A 23,513-nucleotide genomic window follows, 5' to 3' on the forward strand; every position below is an offset into this window, starting at 1 on the left:
GCTGCATTTCTTGTTTTCCCAAATGTTTCGACTGCCCAGGTTTTGTCAGTTGGGATCCATACTAATTGGCCATTAGGTAGTCTTCGACATTAGTGTTCTAGCTCTCAGCTGGAATAGGAGTGATCCATAAAAATGTCCTAAGTCTGTCAGCAACAACGTGAAATTTGAGAGAAATTTTCTCAGTAATATAGTCAAGTAACAGCAAGCTTTGCAAGTCTTTCGTTATTTCGAAACCTTCTCAACAAGAGTAATGACTTTAATTTATCTCTTCATCTGGCTCAATAGAAAGTAGGGCATTTCATACTCAATCCAACACAACCTTAGGCAGTGCATCTCACCCACACACAATATCTAACCTACTGTGCACACCTTAAGCAGTTCAAAAAACAGAAGAGCAGGCTGATACATCTCCTGCAATCAAAACAGGTGGCAAACAACTGCAGACTTTGGTGCAGATAGCAAGATTAGCTGTTTGAGCAAGCTTAAGAGGTAATGAATGGGTTGGTTACGATTTCATTCTCAGCAACCATCATGGACAATTTGTGAAAATGAAATGATGCAGCATCCTCTTAACAAACCTTGAGTTCCAGCAGAATCGCAGGGAGTTATTTTTCCCGTTATTAAGGTGTTCTTGTGTTGCTTGTTCTGGACTAATTGAGGTTCTGCATGAAAGGTTAATTTTGCGGCCGAACAGTGATGTTAATTATAGACAACAAATTTAACTAAAGCAAACCTACCAGGATGCGTATTAAGTATACACTTCAATTACGTAGTTTTAATAGACTCATGTTTTTCAAAGCTGTACACACAGCTCGGCATCAGTTGTCAGTATGGATGAATGAGGAGGGATTCCTACAATATATCACTTTACTGTTCAAATAAAGGACTTCCAGAGATGAACAGTTAGGTTTTGCTATACAACAGAAGTAGCGTAGATGTTCTGTGCTTGAAGTTTAAATTTTCAACTAAAAATCTTGTAGCAATAATGGATGAAGGGAGCAATCAGTTAAAAATATCCTGAATTGGAACTTTATTCTTTAAACATTTACCTTGACATTTGTTTAATTTAATCTTATCGGGTTGCTGTGGAAGAGTTAAAAAGACTTCTCTCTCACCAATTTCCCTTTGAGTTTGCTTAAGTTTCAAAATGCCCTGAACCCTCTTCGCTGTGTCCTGGCCAACATTTATCACTTAACTGATATCACTGAAAAGCCCAGCTAATTTGTAACTTATCATTTTGCTGTTTGCAGGATCTCGTAGTGGATAAATTACTTAATGCACTTTCCTACATTGCACAATAATTCCAGTTGATTGTACTTCATTGGTTGTCAATTTCTTCAAGAAAGTGTAAGTTGCGATATAAAGGCGGTCCATTCTTTCTTTCTGGTTCAGGATTCAGCCTCAGCCAGATCACCTGGGAACAGGTAATTAACTAAGAAGTTCTTCCTCTGTCAGAGACACATAAGGGCCTCAACAGCCATTTCCAATACACCTGTGAACAAAGTAGGCTATGTACAAGAGACAGTAGGAACTGCAGATGCTGCAGAATCTGAGATAACGAGGTGTAGAGCTGGATGAACACAGCAGGCCAAGCAGCATCAGAGGAGCAGGAAAGCTGATGTTTCGGGCCTGACGGTGGGCCTAGGCCTGAAACTTCAGCTTTCCTGCTGCTCTGATGCTGCTTGGTCTGCTGTGTTCATCCAGCTCTAAACCTTGTTATCTTAGGCTATGTAGAAAATGTGTACTTTGAGAAAGAAATTGTTAAGGAAATAGCTAAAATGAATTTGCTGCAAATGTCTCTTTTTTTTGGAAAATACCTGAGCTTCAGCTTTCTGAATATTATTTGCCATTTGAAACAAGCAGGTTATTTGAAGGTGATAATGGGAACTGCAGATGCTGGAGAATCCAAGATAATAAAATGTGAGGCTGGATGAACACAGCAGGCCCAGCAGCATCTCAGGAGCACAAACGCTGACGTTTCGGGCCTAGACCCTCTCTGATGAGGGGTCTAGGCCTGAAACGTCAGCTTTTGTGCTCCTGAGATGCTGCTGGGCCTGCTGTGTTCATCCAGCCTCACATTTTATTATCTTGGATTCTCCAGCATCTGTAGTTCCCATTATCACTGATACAATTTTAACCTCACTGCGAAGCCTCTTCCAGGGATGCCTAACCTGAAGAAGTTACCCTCCTCCCTCTGGAGCTCTCTGATGAAGGGTCTAGGCCCGAAACGTCAGCTTTTGTGCTCCTGAGATGCTGCTGGGCCTTCTGTGTTCATCCAGTCTCACATTTTATTATCTAGGTTATTTGAAGGGTTGCTTCTTGTAGTGCAAGAGACATGGCAACAGAGGACTGAAGGGTGGCCATCTTTCCATCATCAGGACTATAGGAGTGAATGCAATGGCCCAAAGCCTGAGCTATAGAAAATGAATATATTTCCACTGCTACCAACACCAAGCAACTTTCAGTTAGGAGTCAGTAGGTTAAGCAAGAACTCAAGCTAAATGTTCCCTCCTCAGATCAGAAATACGCAAGTTTAATTGCAACCATTCAAGCACCATCTTACCCAAGTCAACAAACTCACTGAAATCAAAGGCGTAAGCCTAGGTTTCCTTAATCTATGTGATCATGTGCACACATTAATCCAACTCTTAACCTAAAGACTGAGAGAGTGCAATGTCAACAGTTATTGATAGGGGTCAGAAATATACTGAAGAATCTCTTCAGAGGAAAACCTAGGACTCTCAAACTGTTGTGAATCATTGGAAATCTTTCCCTCAGAGGCAGTGGATACTGCATCATTGAATATGTTTCAGGCTGGCAGCAACAGACTTTTAGTCTTGCAAGGAAGCAAAAGACATAGAGTTAGCAGCAAAGTGGAAGTGAAGCCCTTCAATGAGCAATAATCAAAATGAATGGTGGAGCAGGAGCTGACTATCCCGTCCATCTGTTTCTTGGGTTCTTGTGCTATCGGTTGATCACAGTGAGCTCATAATGTAAGTATTCCTTAAATTCCGTCACCTCATATGGCATCATAAGGTCCACATTCTCCATCCCTATTCGCGCGTGACAGGCAAGGGGCACACATGCTGCTGTGGGTTTGGAGTCACATAAAGGATGAATCGTGTCAGGATGGTAACTGTTCTTCCATCACCCAGCCCGAGTGTTTGAGATAATTCAGAAGTTACATGGACACTGTAGCGTATGCAAGTGATTCATTGCAGTTTATTTAATTAAGGGTTTTATTCTTCAGGTGAGGGAGTTCAAAACAAGCGGGCATATTTTTAAGGTGTGAGGGAAAGAGTTAAAAAGATTGAGGGGCAACTGTTTTACATAGAGAGAGGTTCATGTGTGGAATGAACTTCCAGAGGAAGTGGTGGATAAAGGTGCATTTACAACATTTAAAAGACATTTGGATAAATACATATGGGCCAAGTGCAGGCAAGTGAGATTAGTTCAATTTGGGAACATGGTTGGCATGGACTGGTTGGACCGAAGGATCTGTTTCTGCACTGTGTGACTCTCTGATTCTATAACAGAATTTCAACTCCCCAGTTGACATGGTGAGGTTTAAATTTATGTTTCTGAATCACTAAACCAGCTTTTTAGATTACTAGTCCTGTAACAAAGCAATTCCACTATCAATCAAACAGGGCCTTCTGAGTGAGTGGATGCACTGATATCCCTAAAGAGATTCAGGGGTGAGTCTCAGCTCAGCTGAATGTCAACCCATCAAGTGCCAGCACCACTGTCCGCATGAGCATTGCTTACAGCTTGCTGCCCTGCGATATTGGGGTTAAAGTTATTTCAACTTGTCATTTCTGAGTCGCTTCAGCCATCGATATCATAAAGTCTCAATCCACTCACTCTCATTGATTCCCAGCTCAAATGAAAGTGGACACATTGTACAGGTAGCCAATGAGTCGTAAGAATTGTACAGGGAAGATAATGGCCAGTGTCTTCAGTGAAGCAGCAATCACCAAGAAATTGCTGGTTCACTCCAATTGTTCTGTGCCCTGACTCTGCTCCCTATCTCTGGCTGAGTTTTCAAACTCAGAACTTCATCAGAATTGCAGAGCATGCAGTCTGCTGTATAGTTCCACTGCAGCAAAGTATGTCAGAGATATTGTAAATATTGGAACCATTTGAGATATTTTGCATAGACCTGCTGCCATTAATCCTTCTCACTCATAATAGTAGATCTACTGATCCCATACGGGTAAGTATGCCACATAACACCTTTGGCTGAAGATAGCTCTACTTTGATTCAACAGTAAAGGTTTCTAGCAGCCATGGTACATCTAATAAATAAGATTGAGTCATGGGAGGCAATCAGTTTTAACTTTAGAATATACCAACTGCTACATGTAGAATTGGTTCAATCCTTCCAGGAACAGTCCTTTATATCTTAAATTGAGCTTTTCTTGCCATGTCAATTACCCTTTCAGGCCCCAAAACCTCCCCGCAGAAGATTTTATCCCGTAATTAAATTTTTGATCCAATCAATAAAGTAGGTTTATGAGTAGTCCGACTCCCTAGTCTCTACTTGAGGATGAAACATCTGTGTCCTCTTCATTGCTAACCAGGCCCCTTGGTTGTTCTTTGATTTCTCAAAAAGATATTTTCTGGCATTGATGTTGTATTTGAACGTTTGCCTTCCATGGAGGATCTTTAGCCTCCAGAACCTGTGACAGAGAAGGTAGTTGTGTTTGTGGAAGATTTGATCTTGTCCTTTAAGTGGGCAATGAAGTCTATCTGATAGTGATCCCTCGATTATCACATTTGGATGATCGTTTTATCAGGTTCAATCATAGACGTTAAAGCTAGCTGCAGCGTCTGGCTGCTTCATGCAAACAGCTGAATTGGATCTATCAAGGATCTACTGCTAATTCCAGCCAGGTGTGTGCTTAGAGTTTGAACATCCGCTTACATTTGGGAAAACTGAATGATATTTTCAACCCTGCGAAGTGGATGGTATCTTCTGTTCTCAGCCATGGAGAGATATCTGACACCAATATCATCAATCTCAAGTATTCTCTATTGTGAACAATATTATGAGAGCTACGAAGTATTCTGCTCATCGAGTAAAATTACATCAGTGTTCCACCATATAAGTACATACCGTTGAATTTTATGTGCCATGCAGTTCTCTGTTTCATGTTTGAAGTTTCAATTCCTTAAAGCCAACAGATTTTTTTCACCTATTACAGTAATGCTTGCCCCTATATCAAGTTTGATATTTGTTATATGACCATTACAATGTATTATCTGGGTCATGTGTGGCTTAACCGAGTCATCTGTTACCTCTAAGAAAGGAAGATTTCTATCTTGTAAGGCTGATATATAAACAAACATGCTCTACAGAACCTAAGGCTGGTATTGCTAAGATATGTGCTGTTAAGCTTCTGTGCACAGCAGCATTATTAATTCTGAAATTGAATGAATATTTTTGAGTCTTGTACATTCCCCAGACATGCCTCACAGTCTTGCAAAAGTTGCATTGGAATGATAAAGACATACGTTGTTCATGTTTGTGTTTTTGTACTCCACATCTGGAAGTTCTGGTATCTATCATGTAATGTTTTGTTATTTTTGTACCTGTCTTCAATCTCAGGGTGTATCTAAGCAGTTCTTTTTAGATTCAGTTAAATGTAGTTAAGAGAAGGCTCAACAACAGCAATTTGCTTAAACATGAGCATTTATTGAGTGATAGTAGAAGATGAAAAAGAAAGGAACATTTAGTAGTAAACAAAAATGAAAAAAGAGAGGGGGAGAAAAACAATAAGCCTCATGCCCTTCTGCCTATCGGGGACCCTTCGATTAACAGCTGGTCTGGAGGATGAGGTTGTTCCTGGCACCATTCATGAATGTTGTTCCAAGGTGAAGTCCAGCGACTTGGAATAGAAGTCTCTCTCTTATACGGTGTAACAAACAGCAAGGCACAGAAAAACAACAGCAGGAGACAAAATTCCTGGTCTGTACAGAAAACAGCTGCAGAGAAACAAGCTACAGGTGTCATCTTCAGTCTAGAAAGGAATGTTCACAGGACTCATTCAAGGACATGCAGCTTGTCAAGTATCATCAGTAACTTTTGCCATTTATTTTTCCATCCTGTGCCATTTATTTTCTCATGCGGCTATCGAATATCATCCTTAACTTTTAGCCCTTCAGCCCATATTATGCAGTGCCTTAGAAGCTTGATGATCTCTGATGAGCTTTGTGATCTTTGGCTTTCTATTCCTGTCATTTATTCTTGTTTTTATATTTCTGTTTTTTACCACTGTCTGGATAACTCTTTTTCAATTTGAGATCCTCTTTTGATTGTACTATCTCTGAAGGGGGTTTATCTGAAATTCTGATGATTCTGTTTTGACGAGTTCTTCCCCAGGAAGCTGAATTCTTCTGTTAAGGCCAATTAGTTGTATTTTAACAATACTTTCCCACAAGTTCTTACAATGTTACCAAAGGTATTTAATCTATTCACTTATGTATTGTCATTTTAAAGCATAACCTGTACTGAAAGGAGTAATGAAATGTATTTATTTGTTCTGACAGAGTTATACAGCCATACAGCATAGAAACAGACTCTTCAGCACAACCAGTCTGCACCAAACGTAATCCCAAACTAACCTAGTCCGATCTGCCTGCACTTGGCCCATATCTCTCCAAATATTCTCTATTTGTACACTTATCCAAATGTCTTTTAAATGTTGTAACTGTAGCTACATCCACCACTTCCTCTGGAAGTTCATTCCACACATGAACCACTCTGTGTTAAAAAAAATTGACTCTTGTGTCCTTTTTAAACCTTTCTCTTTTCACCTTGAAATATATGTCCTAGTCTCGAAATATCCCACCGAGGAAAAAGACACCAGCCATTATCTATATCCCACATTATTTTACTAACTTCTGTAAGGTCACCTCTTAACCTTCTATGCTCCAGTGAGAAAGGTCCTGCCTATCTAGTGTTTCCTTATATTTTATTTTATTTGCCTTCTTCTGTAATCTTGAATCAATTCTACATCGTATGAATTTTTCCTTCCATACAACTCAAAATAATTACATATCTGAAGGATTTATGATTCTAAATCTGCTTGGAGCTGGATTTTTTTTCTCCATTTATAGTACAGTTAACTGTTGTAGGTTCTCTACTATAATTAATTTACTTGAAAGCTGTTGCAGAAATTTTCTTAATTCTTTCTAAATATGACCATTTTACTCTCAGTGTTTTGAGATATTTTAACAATCAGTTCAATTATATGAAATTTACATCAGATTCTTTCGAAGGTTCCAGTGAAATTAAGTACAGCTCGTACTTTGGGCTAAACCCTCCAGTAACTATTAAACTGACCCGCTGCCCAAACGCACATCTCAGATCCTTCGCATCCCCCAGCCACCAGACACAGCCTTACCCAATTTGCTGGTATTGGACCAATCAACCTTAAAAAGTGCCAACAAACACAAATAAAAACACCCACCCAATCCTGCCACTGGGCCCAACCTGCCCATCCCTGCCAACTTTGGCCAGCCCCAACAAGAAAACCAATCAATGGGGAAATCCCTTAATCCCTGGTCATTTCCAAACAAGCCTATCAGTGAATACAGGAATGAATTGATTTTATTCTATGACCCAGCCCGCATAAAGACTGTGGGGAAGGTCCTCACTTTGATAGAGCAAACGCAACAATAAGAGTCAGCAACTTGATGCCCATCTCTCCCAGTTCCAATAGAAAGCAAACACAGCAGACATGTACGATAGGCTAATCACTGGCTAGCACCTACTTTACAGTATCACAAAGCCACAAAATATAGCAGAGATAACAAGGTATAGAGCTGGATGAACACAGCAGGCCAAGCAGCATCGGAGGAGCGGGAAGGCGAATGTTTCAGATCAAGATCTTTCTTCGGAAAATCTTTAGAGGCCAGATCACTGAAGTTGAGAATTGTTGATCAACTACACAATTTAATGTAGGAATACACTTAGCACAAGAACATTCTCTTGGACTACAGTTTGAAAGAAATCAATTTATTACTTTGCTTCCTGTTTTGGAACTTTTGTTAGATAAATTATATACTGCATGAGAGGAGAGTGCTGATCGATTGTCAAGCAGACTCTGTTTGCTGCTGGCATTGCCATGGAGAACCAACGAATGACTGGCAGTTAACTTAAAGGTTTTGTTCAAAGAATCATTCTGAATTGGCAGAATCTCTATGGTAATGCCTGTGTAACCTTATAAATAGCTATTGCTGTTAATATCCTTTGAGACATATGTGTCAACAAGAACCTGACTTCCTTAGGTATTATGTCACGTGGGCTAACATTGAGAAAACTACAAAGTCTATCAGCCTCTGTTTGAACCACCTGGGATTTTGGGCTGATAATGCAGTAGTTACTGCTACCAATTCTTATGGCTGGTCGTAATCAAGCTATAATCGATACCATGTGTGAAGAAGGATGACCACACAACAACTCAAGCAGAAGATGGGCTCTATCTCACATAAACTGTATAGACTCATTATAAATTACTTAGTAATTATTTACATTGCATTTAATATACATGATTGTCTCACAGGAGACAGTCAACTTAAGAGTACGGAAACTGGGATCTCAAAGAACTAGTTGAATACACACACACTGCACAACTTTAACTAGATCTTCTCAAGAGTAGTCCTTGATGTCATAATATGTGGTGTTCATTGTCTGACATCAGCTAACCCTTTCATTTCCTAACTAATCTTGAACAACAAAGTGGAAAACTAGACAAGTGCCTTATTTTATGGCACTTACTGCCACGCGCTGAGTTTAAACGTGCTATGGGAATCGGTGAGTGTGTGTATGATCGTGTGAGCGGGTAGATGGGTGAAAGAAGTTGAGAGAGTGGCAGCTGAATTGGGTTGTGTTGGAATCTAGTCAGAGTGGATCAGAGAGGGTGTAGTTGGATGGTAGGGCTGTTCAGGTTGGGTTGAACTGGTCAGCCGATGGTGAGGGGCTAGTTATGTTGGGTCAGATAGATTATCAGGTGGTGAAGGCTGGTCAGAGATAAATTAGGTTGGATTATGGGGCTATTATTTGGACTAATCAAGGAGTAGGATAGGACAGTTGAGGTGTTCAGGGGTACCTCGGATTTAGGTTAGGATATTTCTGCCTAAGGTATCCTGGGCAACTACAAAAATAAATTATTCAAAACTCAAAGCCAGAGGCTTTTTCGGAGAAGGAGAATTGTTTGCCCAAATCCAAACCAAATGCCAAGGAGGTCAACAGGTCAGGACATGCACAGGGTTCAGTCTCCAATGATCTGAAGACCCAAAGAATGGGCCAATACTGATTGTGATTAGAGCCCACTGTTATTACAACAGAGTTACACACACAGCTTTGCAGGACTTAAACAATTATCAAATTTTAAGATTATAGCTTGACAATTAATTAGGTAGAAGTCCACTTTTCACTAAAATAACACCTCCTTTAGTGAACGGAATGGCTGCTGAATTGATAATAATAAGTTGTTGTCTTACATCTCAGTCCCAGGTCTCAGTTAAGCACTCTGAAATGATTAACCTCCTGCTGGCATTCAAAAGGAAAGTTTAATAGTTCAGCTCAAACGGAGTGCTCAATCTCTCAGATTCCCATCAAAGACAATTGAGCCCAATTAGACAACTCTTCCCAGTATAATTCTTTACAAATTACTCTGTTAGTACCTTAGCCATTATCATTCTCATCTGTCATCATCCATTTTGTAGTAACTTCAGTTCAGCATCAGATGTAATATCTGATTATAATAGATGGGGCATCTGCAGTATGCTATTAACCCACCTATTAATTGAGCAAATAGTAGTCACCTTAAGTTGAGAGATGAATGATCACATCTGTCAATCTCCCATTATAAATCAGCTGTGTTACTATTATGGATCATGAGCTCTTTTCAAAGAGCGCAGTATCTTCTTAAAGCTACTATTGAGGGAGAACAGGCAATTGTGAAAATCATTCTTTCAATTAATTTCAAGCCACTTGCAACTATTGAGGGGAATCACAGAATGAACAAAGACTTGTGTTAGGGGTTTGCAAAGTCTGTTGAAAAGAAAATTGCACTCCTATTCATGAGCACACAACATCCCTTAAGGCTCTTTTCACCCAATGATGCACCATTGAATGACGGCAACTGTAGCGGTACAGGAAACGTGGCAAACAGCTCTCATATTGCAAGACCCCTTCACCCTGGCAGCAGACTGGCATCAGGCCAGCCTGTTTCCAACTTGGCATGACATTTAAATCTGAGACGAACTTCTGTATTCCTAAACACAGCATTGCTGGTGTTCAAGTGTCTGTCGGGTTTCATTTATTTGTAGGAACTGATACAAACGAATGGCTTACTAGGCCATTTCAGAGGTCACAGCCGTGGTCCTGCGACACATGTAGGCCAGGCCAGGCCAGGTGAGGATGGCAGATTCCGTTCTGGAAGAACATTGAGCCAAATGGATTTTTCAAACAATCAGCAATGGTTTCCTAGTTATCTTAATTGAATTCAAATTCCATCTGATGTGTTGGGATTTGAACCCAGGTCCTGAGAAATTTCACTGAGTTTCTGGATTAATGATCCCCACCCAACAATACCATTTGGTCTTTGCCTCCTCTCTATTCATACTGTAACTCTTTATAACCTTGAAATAGACCTTTATGGTGCTCCTTAAAGCCTACATATTTGATTTAGCTGTCGGTCATCTTGCTTAATATTTCTTTGCATGTTTGATGACATTTTTTGGCTATACAGTTCCTGGAAAAAAGTCTCTGGGATGTTACTATTTAAGTGGTACTGCAGAAATATAACTTGTCGGACAAAGGTCATACGTAAGCAGGATTTCATTGACTTAATTCCCCTCTTTAGCTCCTTGTTCAAGCACTACTGCTATTCTACTTCTTGTGACCCTTTCTAGCATGCACTTGGCAGTTGTACATTAAGGAAACATTAAAGTTAATATTGATCCTTGGTAAGTGTATGAGTTTAAAATGATCTCATTTAATGCATAAATGAATAGATTCATCCACTGAGTATGTGTTGAAATATGTGGCCCACACTGAGGAGTATGTCTTTGACCTGTATTATAATAAAATCAATCTGATCCTATTCTTTGGATCCAGGGAAGTTTGTTAGAATTTATTGATTGTCATCGTATTTTGTTTTGTGTTACAGGGAATAAAGATTTTTGCAATGAATTTTCAAGCCTAAAAGTTAACAAAGTGGGTGAAGTGGAGCGTAATGTGATTAATTTTTTTGATACGATATCTTCAAACTTGCTTGAATCATGAAGAATAATGGATGATTGGGATTGATTTCAGACATTACAGTCTGAATCTCTAAATCTGTCTGACCACCTCTACATACACCCGAAGAGCAGAGATCAGCATCTTACTCACCACAGCTATTCTAAGATATACAGTGTCTAATTTTTTTTATCACAAATCCATTGTTCTACACAACACAACCTGACAATTATATTTTTGTTGTTTAAAAGAAAGAGGTTTTAATCATTATGTTATGAAGCTCAGCAGTGCTGATTAGACTTCAGTTTGTTATCTATTTAGTTAGGCTAGCAATAGTGAAGAAAAATGCCAATTTAGTGTCCTTAAAAGGGTACAATCACCAACTGTGACATTAGAACTGTAAACCGATGTCGTACTGCAATTCCTGAAAGGCTACAATCATGCTTTATTTTGAAGTCCGTAACCAGGGGATTCTTGATACTATTACATTAAACCAGCATGGGGCATGAAGACAGTGTATGATTAGCTGTTGACTATGCTGCAGGATTCCTAAGTTTGTCACAATATAGCCATGAGTGCAGCCAAATGCCATCCACACTTGGCAGCCGCATTTTTACACTGGAGGGTATGCATGACACAAATCCACCATGGCTTGCTCCTCACTATTTTCATAACCGGTTGTTCAGGAATGATTAAATTATTCAGTGAACCACATGCAATGAAGTCCTCACAGACAACTAACCTCTAATGCAAATGAAAGTATGGAACTAAAATGTGGAATGTTGCCAATTCTGTTGTTCATTTATTTAAATGCACCAGCTCAGTTCAGATTGTTTCGCTCAATGGTGCAAGAGTGAGACAAGAAAAAAGAAAATTGCACTGTATCCCATGTGTAATTGACACGTGAGATAGACAATACACTGTCACAGCATAACAGCAAACCTAGCCCGAAGTTGTGTCATAACTCGGTGTGAAGCTGGATAAACACAGCAGGGCAAGCAGCATCAGAGGAGCAGGAAAGCTGATGTTTTGGGTCGAGACCCTTCCTCAGAATTCTTCAGACTTTCTGAAGAAGGATCTCGACCCAAAACGTCAGCTTTGCTGCTCCTCTGATGCTGCTTGGCCTGCTGTGTTCATCCAGCTTCACACCGTGCTATCTCAGATTCTCCAGCATCAGCAAGTTCCCACTATCTCTGTGCCAATGTTGAGGCATATTGTCATACCAGACAAACAATCTGCATCTAATGAAGTAGATGCATTTGTTGGACTCAAATCAACTCAGTAGTCTCACTTCCTGTTTGCTTCTACAATTTTGGGCGGAATTTTCATTTTTGTTGGGCATCTTGATCATCAGTTCAAAAGGCAGGAGACTCCCGAACTGATGCTTCAGAGGCAAGCCAGCTGTGCCTCCTAATCAGGCAGTTTAGAGGGCAGCAGCAGTAGCAGGCCTCCCTCTGTAATCAAGCCCCAGAATTTGAGGGGGGCAGAGGGGGTGTCGTTGGGGGCAGAAATCCTGCTTAGAGACAGCAGCCTGACAATCAGATGTCTACAACTCTTGTATTCAGCAGAGCTACAGGGAAGACCGTGGTCATTGAGCACTGGAGTGTCTGATTGGGGGCAGGGAGGTTGAGAAAAGGCTTAAAATTTTAACAGTCCTGTTGGAGATTTGCTTATTTTGCTGTCTTGGTGCAGGAACATCCCAGCCTATATGCAGACCCTGTGCCTCAGTTTTGCTTCAGCTATATTAGTGGCACCTCTCTTAGCAAAGCAGCTTTGGGAACATTACAAAAGGCCATCGATGAGAGTGGGGATGGCCTCTTGGCTAAAACCTCTGGCACAGCGATGATAGGTCGAATGGCCTCTTTCTGTGCCATTACACTTCTGTGATTCTTAATTCTGGTGAAAGTGTGAAGGAGTGGTGCTCTGATCCTAACTAAATAGCCTGCATGCCACCAGGTTCGAAAAGATTTTTGTGTTGTTCACATCCATCTCCTTCCTTTCTCAAACAACCAGGCAGGAGTGTATACATCCTTGATTTTACCTTACCTAGCGAGCTGGGAAGTGGGAGTTATAGTTGCTTGGTGGTGGTGGGGGTGGAGGGAACAGCGGGTATGGGGATGCAGGGGCGGAAGGCCTTGTAGCCCATCTGTACGTCTCCGTAACTCCTCCAGCAACAGAAAAACTGAAGTCACACAGTCTGATCATTTGGCTGACCCCACACGGCGATTGCTAATGTTCTGTTGTGGAGATTTCCTTATCATCTGAAAGTGGCTCAATTCTCCTGTCCCTCAACAAACATCACCAAGCACTTGACCCAAGACTGTTTGGGTCTGTGAAAGAGCAGATTGCCTTAATATATGTACATAAATAAACAGACACGGAGTTTTTCCAAATGGTACCAGAGATGCAAGAATTCATGTTACATACGGGATTGGAAAAACTGAGGTATTCTTTTAGGATCACAGATTTAAGAGTAGCTTTCAAAATCATGAAGCATTTTGATAGGTCCTTGTTACCTACTCTGTTTACAATAGCAAAAGGACCGGTACATAGAGGAGGGAAATAAACTCAAGCAAAAGTAATTATTCTTGCACATCAAGTTACGATCATCCAGGAATGAACTGCTTAAAAGAATAGTAGATTCAAAATACTAATTTCAAAAGGAAATTGAATGCTTGAAGGGGGATAATTTACAGGGCTGCTGCAAAAGAGGAGGAGAATGGGACAGTTTGGATAGGCTTTCAAAGACAGAATGGGCTGAAAGGCCTCTTTATCTGCTGTGCTATTCTATAAATGTATGTGGCACAGTTTGATACAATCTTGTCCATGTGTCTTTTCCAGTGATTTAAATAAAATTGGGCTACAATGGTTCATTCCCGTGATATCATGCTGCCAGATGCGCAGACTGTAAATGCCTGGAATGTTACCAGGATGTTTTTATATGATGTTACAGAACTTTCAGATCAATTTGGGCAGATCACGGGGGGGACAGGACTGAGAGGTTTTACCTGGGCACTTTCTCTAATCAAACCGTGGCTGTAACATCCCCACCTCCAGGTTCTCTAGCCAATTAGGAAGGCAGGTGAGGTCATACATTGGATCAATCAGAGGAAAGATTTCTAATTAAATAGACTATGACATGCAGCAACCACAGGTACAGAAGTGAGGCATTCCCCAAAACAACACTTCTTGCACCTCTCACGATCCTCTGCAGTGACCTCATACCCTCATAGAATTGTAGAATGGATACAGTGTGGAAAGAGGCCATTCAGCCCATCAAGTCCACACCGATCCTGTGAAGAGCATTCCACCCAGACTCACGCCCCTACACTATCCCTGTAACCCTGCATTTCCCATGGCTCATCCACCTAACCTGCACATCCCTAGGCCACTAAGTACAATTCAGCATGGCTGATCCACCTTACCTGCACATATTTGAACTGAGAAAGGGAACTGGAATGCCCAGAGGAAATCCATGCAGACACAGGGAGAATGGACAAACTCCACACAGATGGTCACCCAAGACTAGATTCGAACCTGGGTCGCTGGAGGCAGAGTGCTAACCACTGAGCCACCGTGTTACCCAGTAGAAACAGCTAACGTTCATTGCGAATGCTCAATGCTGCAGTCATGCCGCACAAATAGTGCCCTTTCTCGCTCTCTGCTAGTACAATATTCTCAAGTCCTTGCTCCATCAAGCTGAAGAGAGCTCAATTTGACAAGAGGCAGAGATCCTGGGACCAGTGCCCCTCCAGTGACAGGCACCCTGGCTACCATGGGCATTGTGTGCCCAGATGGACCACATGGAAGAAGGTCTTATTCTGGGAATCCTGCAGCAGTCAGCAGTGATTTGCTGTGAAAATATGAGCCATTTGAGGCACCAATTCTTTGGCTTGTCACAAAGATTGATGCTCAGCCTGTTGACCATACACTATGGTGCCTGGCTTCATTCAAGCTGGATCTCTACGTTCATCCCCTCTGTCCTTTATTACAGTCAGGAAAAGAGAGACGACCTGAAACCATCAGTTCTCTTCCTTTCTATCCATTACCACTGGTATTTGGCTTTAAAAAGGTAGATGTTCATGTTTCTAAATCTCCATGCGACTACGAAAGCTGTGTGAGAGACCACAAAGCCAAAATGGCCAGCAGGAAGAATTGAATAGCGAAGCATTGGAAAGCATAAAAGTTCAAACATCTCACTCATTCTGGGTCAACAAACTAATGACCTGGCAATTTGTGATTGAAAAGTCACATAAAAGTGAAGAAGAGGTCTGACATTCAGGTCTGTCATGAGGCCACCCACAAAACAGTCAGCTGCCTTGCAACTATTTTACACCCTATAAGTCCTTCATTGACTCAGGTGAGGGGTGGGAGACCACCCTGTCCCACCTTACAGAGCTGCCAGTTAATCAATTGGCTCACCTCTGTAGATCCAGCAGCACCAGTGATCACTGCTGAGACTACAGCCAGTACAGGGTTCAATGAGGTAGCTGTTGGAGAGCTGTTTCCCGTGGCTGGGCTATCTAAATCCATGGGACATAGTCTCAGGAGAAGGGATTGGCCATTTAGGATTGAAGAAGGAAAAGTTGTTTCACTTCGAGAGATTCTTTTACTGCTGTACCTCAAAGGGCTGTGAAGGTCCAGTCATTAAGTCTGTCCGCCCAATCACACAATTATTACAGTGCATAGGGAAGCCATTCAGCCACCTTGTCCTCACCAGTCTCCTGCCTTTTCTTCACAACCCAGTACACCTTTACGATCCACAAAAATATCCAACTCCTTCGTGAGTGCCTCAATTGAATCTGCCTCCATCACATTCCAAGGTAGACCACTCCAGGCCCGACTGACTCGCTGTGTGAAAATGTTTCTTCTCACATCACCCTTGTTTTGTTTCAAGACAGAGATTGATTGACATTGAGGGAGATGGGGAAAACGCAGGAAAATGGTATTGAGGTAGACATTCACCCATAACCTAGCTGGATAGAGGAGCATTCTCCTATTCCTGCATCGTATTGCAACCTGAAGAGGAGAGATTAGGGAAAGCAAACCTAAGGTAAGTGCTGGGCAATGATAGGGCCTGAACAACAGGCTGCAGCGAGGTATATTGAGGGAAGTGGGAGTCAGGGTTCGAGAGGGTGACAGGGAAGTTTAAAACATAGGAGAACATGGGGTTATGGTGGAAACAATTGGGATGTCTCTGATATGCGGTGAGTAACCCTTGAAGACAACAATGCCAAGCTTGCCCAGTAAAGACTGCTGGGACCACCCATTTAACCTGGGCCTCCCCCTGCACAAAGGTAAAATAGCAGTCAGGAGTGGGGTGCAGCAATTTAGTGTCCATTAATTGGACATTTAAGGTCAGTAAATAAAGCCAAGAGGGAATCAGCCACCCCTCACCTCTGTAACACCCTATAAAATGGAAAACTGGTTGGAGGGTAGGCAGCAAGATCATATGCTGCATTTTGTGAACCTTCCTACCTTCAAACATACTGGCAGGATCCAGGCACAAGTTTTATTGTCCCTTTCTAAGTCCCATTACAATATGGTATGATATTAAGTCTTTAATCCAATTGCTGATGGATTACTTAGCTGTTTCTGGAATTAGTGTATAGACATTGTGTTGTATTATTCGTTATCTTGTCCTTCCTTGAATTGTGAATCCAAGACTGAAATCTACTTGACATTTGATAAACTATAATGTTCATCGTGGTCAGCTCGCTGTAATGTTCCCAAAGGCAAGCACCATTTACTGAATGTACTTTTTTATACAATAAGATGGAAGAATGAAGAAAAACACAATTTCTTTGAGTGGTTCTAACTCCCATGGGCCCACTAAACGAACAAAATCTCCTACCTCCCTCACTGTCTCCAATGTCTCTGAGCATCAAAAGGTCAAAGCATGGATAAAGATCATGACAGTCTCCATTTTATCCTCTCCACAACATTTCATAAGTCACAAAATGCTGGAAAAGCTCAGAAGATCTGGCAGCACCAGCACAGGAAAATCAACATTAATATTGTGGGTCCAATGAGACTTCTTCAGAACTGATTGTAGCTGGAAAAAGTTGGGCATATATTTCTGAAGACAAGGTGGAGGAGGCAGTGAAATAAACACTAGGTGGAGCTGGAGCCCAGTGAGAAAGACAAACAGTTGGGCACACAAGGGAGTTGAGGAATCAATAGCTGCTAATGGGGAGCATTAGTGACTGACAATGGGTTGCTAGCGATAGCCACCTATATGATCACAAGGCCTAGTGTCTGGAGTTTGGGGTAAGGACATGGAGTAGGTGCTCAGGCCCTAAAATTATTGAACTTGATATTGAGCCCTGAAGGTTACAAGGTCCCCAAGCAGAAAATAAGGTGCTTTTCTTCCAGCTTCTGCTGACCTTTGCTGGAGCACCGCAGCAAGCCAGACACAGAGATGTTGGCCAGTGAACACGGTAGTGCATTGAAGTAACAGGCATTTGGAAGCTCAGGTCCTTTTCTGTAGGTATAATGTAGGTGTTCTGTAAAGCAGTCACCCAGTCTGCGCTTTGTTTCCCCAGTATAGAGGAGACCACGTTGCGAGCGGCGAATGCAGTAGACTAGATTCTGGGAAGCGCAGGTGAAACGCTACTTCACCTGGATGGTATATTTGAGCCCTTGGATACTGGGGAGAGAGGAAGTCAACAGGCAGATGTTATTTGCAATTGCACGGGAAGGTGCCATGGGCCTGTGGGGGAGGTATTAGGAATGGAAGAGGAGTGGATCAGGCGGACCTGGTAGGAAATGGTCCCTGCGAAAGGCTGACAAAGAAGGGAATATATGTCTAGTGGTGGTATCCCACTGGAATTGGCTGAAAAGGCAGCTACTGATCCTTTGGATGTGGATGTTGGTGGAGAGGTAAGCTAGGACAAGGGGGACTCAATGTGGTCTCTTCTATATCAGAGAGACCAAACACAGACTCGGGGATCGGTTTGCGGAGCATAAGCATTATGCACGCACTGACCTGTTGCCATCCACTTTAACTACCCCTCCCACTCCCCTGGTGACATATCCGTCCGTGGCTTCTTCCACAGTCAGAGTGCAGCTAAACATAAACTGGAGGAACAACATCTCACATTTTGCCTTGGGAGCTTACAGCCGAGTGGCCTGAATATTGACTTCGCCAGCTTCAAAATCTCTCCACTTCCAATCTGTGCATCTTCTGACTCGCCTATCCACTCCACCTGTCCCACTGACCTACCACAATAACCCCATACCCGCAATACCAACTTCAAAATCTCTCCACCCCCAGACTATCCATCTTCCTACTTGCCTATCTGGTCCACCCTTCCCAATGACAACCAAAATAACCCACTCCTTGCATTGACCCATCTCTATCCCACCTACCATCCCCTAGCACCACCCCTTCGGCCTATTTATTCCTGGGGTCCTCTCCCCCCTCCCCACCCCCGGTGAAGGGGTTCAAGCTGAAATGTATGCTTTCCTGCTCCTCAGATGCTGCAGACCTGCTGTGCTTTTCCAGCTTCACATTTATTGACTCTAGCTTCCAGCATCTGCAGTCCTTACTGCCTCCAGCAGCCTATCACCGTTGTAGGAGGGAAGAGAGAAGGTGAAAGCTAAAGTGTGGAGATGGATGTGTTTCAGGGCCTTGTCAACAAAGATGGTGAGGAATTCTCAGTTGAGGAGTAAAATGGACATTTAGGAAGCACCCTGCCCAACCAAACCCCCACCCCCAAACTCAGTCAAAGTTGGCATCATTGAAACAGATGTGACAAGTTGGAGAAACTGGGAAAATGTAGTAGAAACAGGGTGTGAGAATGTCTCGGCAGGGCAACTGTGGGTCCGTAATGGATACCGGTAGCCAACCTATCCCCGAAAATGTAAACAGAAATGTTGTGGAAGGGAAGGGAGGAGTCAGAGATTAACCAAATGAATGTGTGAGAGCAAGGTAGAAATCGGAAGCGAAATTGGCAACTTTTTCCACTTCAAAACGTGACAGGGCAGCAGCAGCGATGATGTTATCAGTGTTTTGGAGAAAGATTTTTAGGGGTGAGCCTGAGTTGGACTGGAACAAAGAATGTTTTATGTAATCCATCCAGAGACAGGCATAACTGGGTTTCATGTTGCAGCTGTAGAGGACATTAGTTTGGCCTCTATTGGAATACTCCATTCAGTTCTGGTCTCCCTGCTGTAGGAAAGATGTTGATGGACTTGAAAGGGTGCAGAAAAGATTTACTAGGATGCTGCCAGGGTTAGAGGGTTTGAACTACAGGCAAAAGCTGAATCGGCTGGGGCATCAGAAGCTGAGGGGTGACATTATAGAAATTTTAAAATCATGAGGGAAATGGATAGGGTGAATGGCCAAGGTCTATTTCCAAGGGTAGGTGAGTTCAAAACTAGAGGGCAAAGGTTTAAGATGAGAGCGGGAAGATTTAAAAGGGACCTTAGGGGCAGTATTTTCGCACAGAGAGTGATGTGTGTATGGAATGAGCTGCCAGAGGAAATGGTGGAGGCTGGTACAATAACAATATTTAAAAGACATCTGGATGGATATACGGATAGGAAGGTTTAGAGAGAAATGGGCCAAATGCTGACAAATGGGACTGGATTAATTTGGGATATCTGGTCAGCATGGAGAAGATGGACTGAAGAGTCTGTTTCTCTGTTGTATAACTCTATGACTATACAACTCTATGTGTGTACATGTGGCACCCTTTGACCTGAAGAAAGTGACAGGAGTTAAAGGAGAAATTGTTCAAAGTGAGAACAAACTTGACCAGACAGAGGAGGGTTTTGGGGGATAGGGGCAGTTCAGGCCTTCTTCCCAGGATAAAGCAGAGAGCCCTGAGACGGTAGGACGATTATGTAAAGGGATTTGCACATCCATGGAAAAGAGGAGGCAGTTGGAGTCCATGAACTGGAAATTCTGATATTGGCATAAAGCATCAGAAGAATCTTGGATCTAAATGGGAAGTGACTGGAGTTGAGGTAGGAAGAGATGAGTTCAGTGGGGAAGAAGCAGGCCGAAACAATGGGCCTCCAAAGGCATTCCTGTTTGTGAATTTTGGGAAAGAGGTAGAAGCAGATTGTGCAGCATTGGGAGACTATGACCTTGTAGGCAGTGAGGGGGAAACGACCAGATGAAATGAGATTAATGACTGTTGTGGACAGCCTGGTGTTCAATGGTAGGATCATGGTCCTATTGCTTGCACACCAGCCTGTTCCCTGGCCAACATCACTGTCTCGGACTTGCTGCAGTGCTCCAGTGAAGCTCAGCACAAGTTAGATGGGCAGCATCCCATTTTTCACTTGGAGACCCTTCAGCCTTCCGGACTCAACATTGAGTTCAATAAATTTGGAGCCTAAGCACCTTCTCCTGTGTCCTTACCTTGTCATTACCTAAGCTGCTATCACATAGTCATTGACAGCTACTAATGGTCCCCCTTAGCAGCTACTAATTTACCCATGCTGACCTTTATCTATTCTTTTGTCTGTCCAACTGTTGCTCTTTCTCTCTGGGGTCCATCTCCATCCATTGTTTACTCCTCCACCCACTGCTCCCCTACCCCATCTTCAGCATGTATACCAACCTTCTCCTAGCCACAAGCAATTCTGAAGAAGGGTTACTGGGCCTAAAGTGTTAACTCTGCTTTCTCTCCACAGATGCTGCCAGGCCTCCTGAGTTTTATCAGCAATTTCTGTATTTGTTTGTGTTCATTTTGTCTTCAGGTGTTTATCCAATTCCCTTTTCAAAGCTTGAATTAAATATTTCTCTCAGGTAGTGCATTCCAAGTCCTAGCCACTTACATGCAAACAAAAACTTATTTTCTCATAAAATCCTTGGCTCTTCAACTAACCACATCAAAACAGTGCCCTATGACAAAGGGAAACATTTCTATTTACTCCAGCTCGACACATCCAGATTTTGACACAAATTTCAACTTAACCTTCTCTAAGGAGAAAACACCATTTTCTCCATTCTGTTCTCAAAACTAAAGGTCCTCATTCCTGGCACTATTCTTGCACATCCTTTCTGCACCTTTTCGAAAGCTTTCACGTTCCTCAGGACCAGAGTGCCCAAAATGGGCACAATACTCCAAGTGAGATAGAGCCAGGGTTTCTTGCCCATTTCCCCATTTTTGTCCTCTATTTACTCCTTGATGAAGATCTTATAGAAAAAAATCTACTTTTTCCAATCTTCATCCAAAAGACAAGAGCTTTGTACATAGTTAGATGTGTAATTTTATCCCTTAAGCAACATTTGAGAACCCGAAAATGCGAGTTGCTGCTATTTTGGTCTGCAAAGGAAATCATAAGTTAATATGGCAGTTTGTTGACCAGACAAACTCAAAAACCAAGGTAATACATGTAAAACTATTTTAACATGTTTGCAAACTCTAGTTAACGAAAATATTGGTTTTGGTAAAACGACTGAAGAGAATATATAACGGATTTGAGCTGTTGCATTTTGGTCCAACAAATAAGTGTAGGGCTTATACAATTAATGGTAGGGCCTTAGGTAGTGTCATTGAACAGAGGGACCCTTCAGATCAATAATTCTTTGAAGTTTGCATCACATAGAGACAGGATACTCAAAAAGGCACTTGCGCTCTTTCCTTCGCTGTTCAGTCCTTTGAGTACAGGAGTTGAGAAGTTATGTTGAGGTTGTAAGAGATATTGGTGTAGCCTTTCCTGGTGCAGTGTCCAGTTCTGGTTACCCAGTTTTGGAAAGGATATTATTAAGCTGGAGAGGATTCAGAAGAGATTTACCAGGATGTTGCCAAGTATGGAAGGTTTAAGTTATAAAGAAAAGCTGGAAAGGCTGGGACTTGTTTCACTGGAGCATAGGAGGTTGAAAGGCAACCTTATAGAAGTTTATAAACTTATGAGGGGCATAGATGGAGGTAATGGTAGTTTTATTTTCAAGGATGGGGGATTAAGACTAAAGGGGCACACATTTAAGGTGAGAGGAGAGAGATTTAAAGGAGACATCGGGGGCAAATGTTTACACAGATGGTGGTTTGTGTTTGGAATGAACTTTCAGAGGAAGTAGTGAATGTGGGTACTATTACGTTTAAAAGACATTCGGACAAGCACATGCATAGGCAAGCTTTGGGGCGATATGGGCCAGGAGCAGGCAGGTGGAGCTAGTTTACTTTGAGATTATGTTCAGCATGGACTCTTTGGACTTCAAGGGTCTATTTCCACACTGTATAATTCTTTGACTCTGAATATATGTCAAAGCATCAGACAAATGTCACTTGTTAGTGTTTCAGTGTCTTATATCTCAGACCAGCTTTTGGTTCAATAGGACATCCAACGCATTAGTTAAACGTAACTGGGCTTGCTTAGCTTAAATATGTTTTGTCCACAAGTTAGTGAAACCACTAGATGATACCTGTACTATTAATACAATGTTCATCGAGGGTTTTGGTTAACAATGAGACAACCATTGTAGGTCCTTTACCAATTGGATCAAACGATTGTAAAATAAATTTAGAGGGTGGGTGAACTACAGAGAAGAAATTCAATATCACATTAACTGCAGAAAGAGAAATAAATGACGGAAAGAAACCTTGGATGAAGTGAGGGTCTCAAAGGAAAAAAAGTTAAAGCACTTAAGTTTGATGTCTTTAAGACATGGAACAATTTCCAGTGCAAAAGACAAAGGTTCTACCATATGTTATTGTTTATTTTCTAGGCAAGAGTGCTTTAATTGACAATTATTAACAATTATATTGTTAAAATGACATTTACACTTTTAATAATTTGATTAAAATTTTCTGTGGAAAGTTTAATGAGTGATTAAAGTACAATTCAGCAACTGCATGAAACTGAACAGGAGATAAAGTATGAGCTGCCATTTTAGCATAAATAGCAACACAAATCAGTCAGCGATTTATGGTGACTTATAATTCATGTGGCATCTCTTCCCTCCTATAAGTCGCTGGCCTATTTGCGCATTAATGACTGTGTGAATCATTTTCTTTCCACAAAGTCTAGCCCAATATGTTTGAAATTAGTGTAAATTGCAATGAACATTGCAATTGCAGAATTTAAGTGTTAGGAACTGGTCTCATTATTATTGACATTATGAGAGAGTACAAACAGAATAAAAGGATGAATCATCACATTGTTTTTTCCATAGATCGAACTTATATAATTTCCAAAATAAGTTGAATTGACCACAATAACCGTAAATTAAGCAAAATGTCAATGAGGAGATAAATGATATCAAACTATTTTAATGCATACTGTTGAAAGCACAAACAAA

The sequence above is a fragment of the Stegostoma tigrinum genome, chromosome 19 (assembly GCF_030684315.1).
Source record: "Stegostoma tigrinum isolate sSteTig4 chromosome 19, sSteTig4.hap1, whole genome shotgun sequence".
Taxonomy (NCBI): domain Eukaryota; kingdom Metazoa; phylum Chordata; class Chondrichthyes; order Orectolobiformes; family Stegostomatidae; genus Stegostoma; species Stegostoma tigrinum.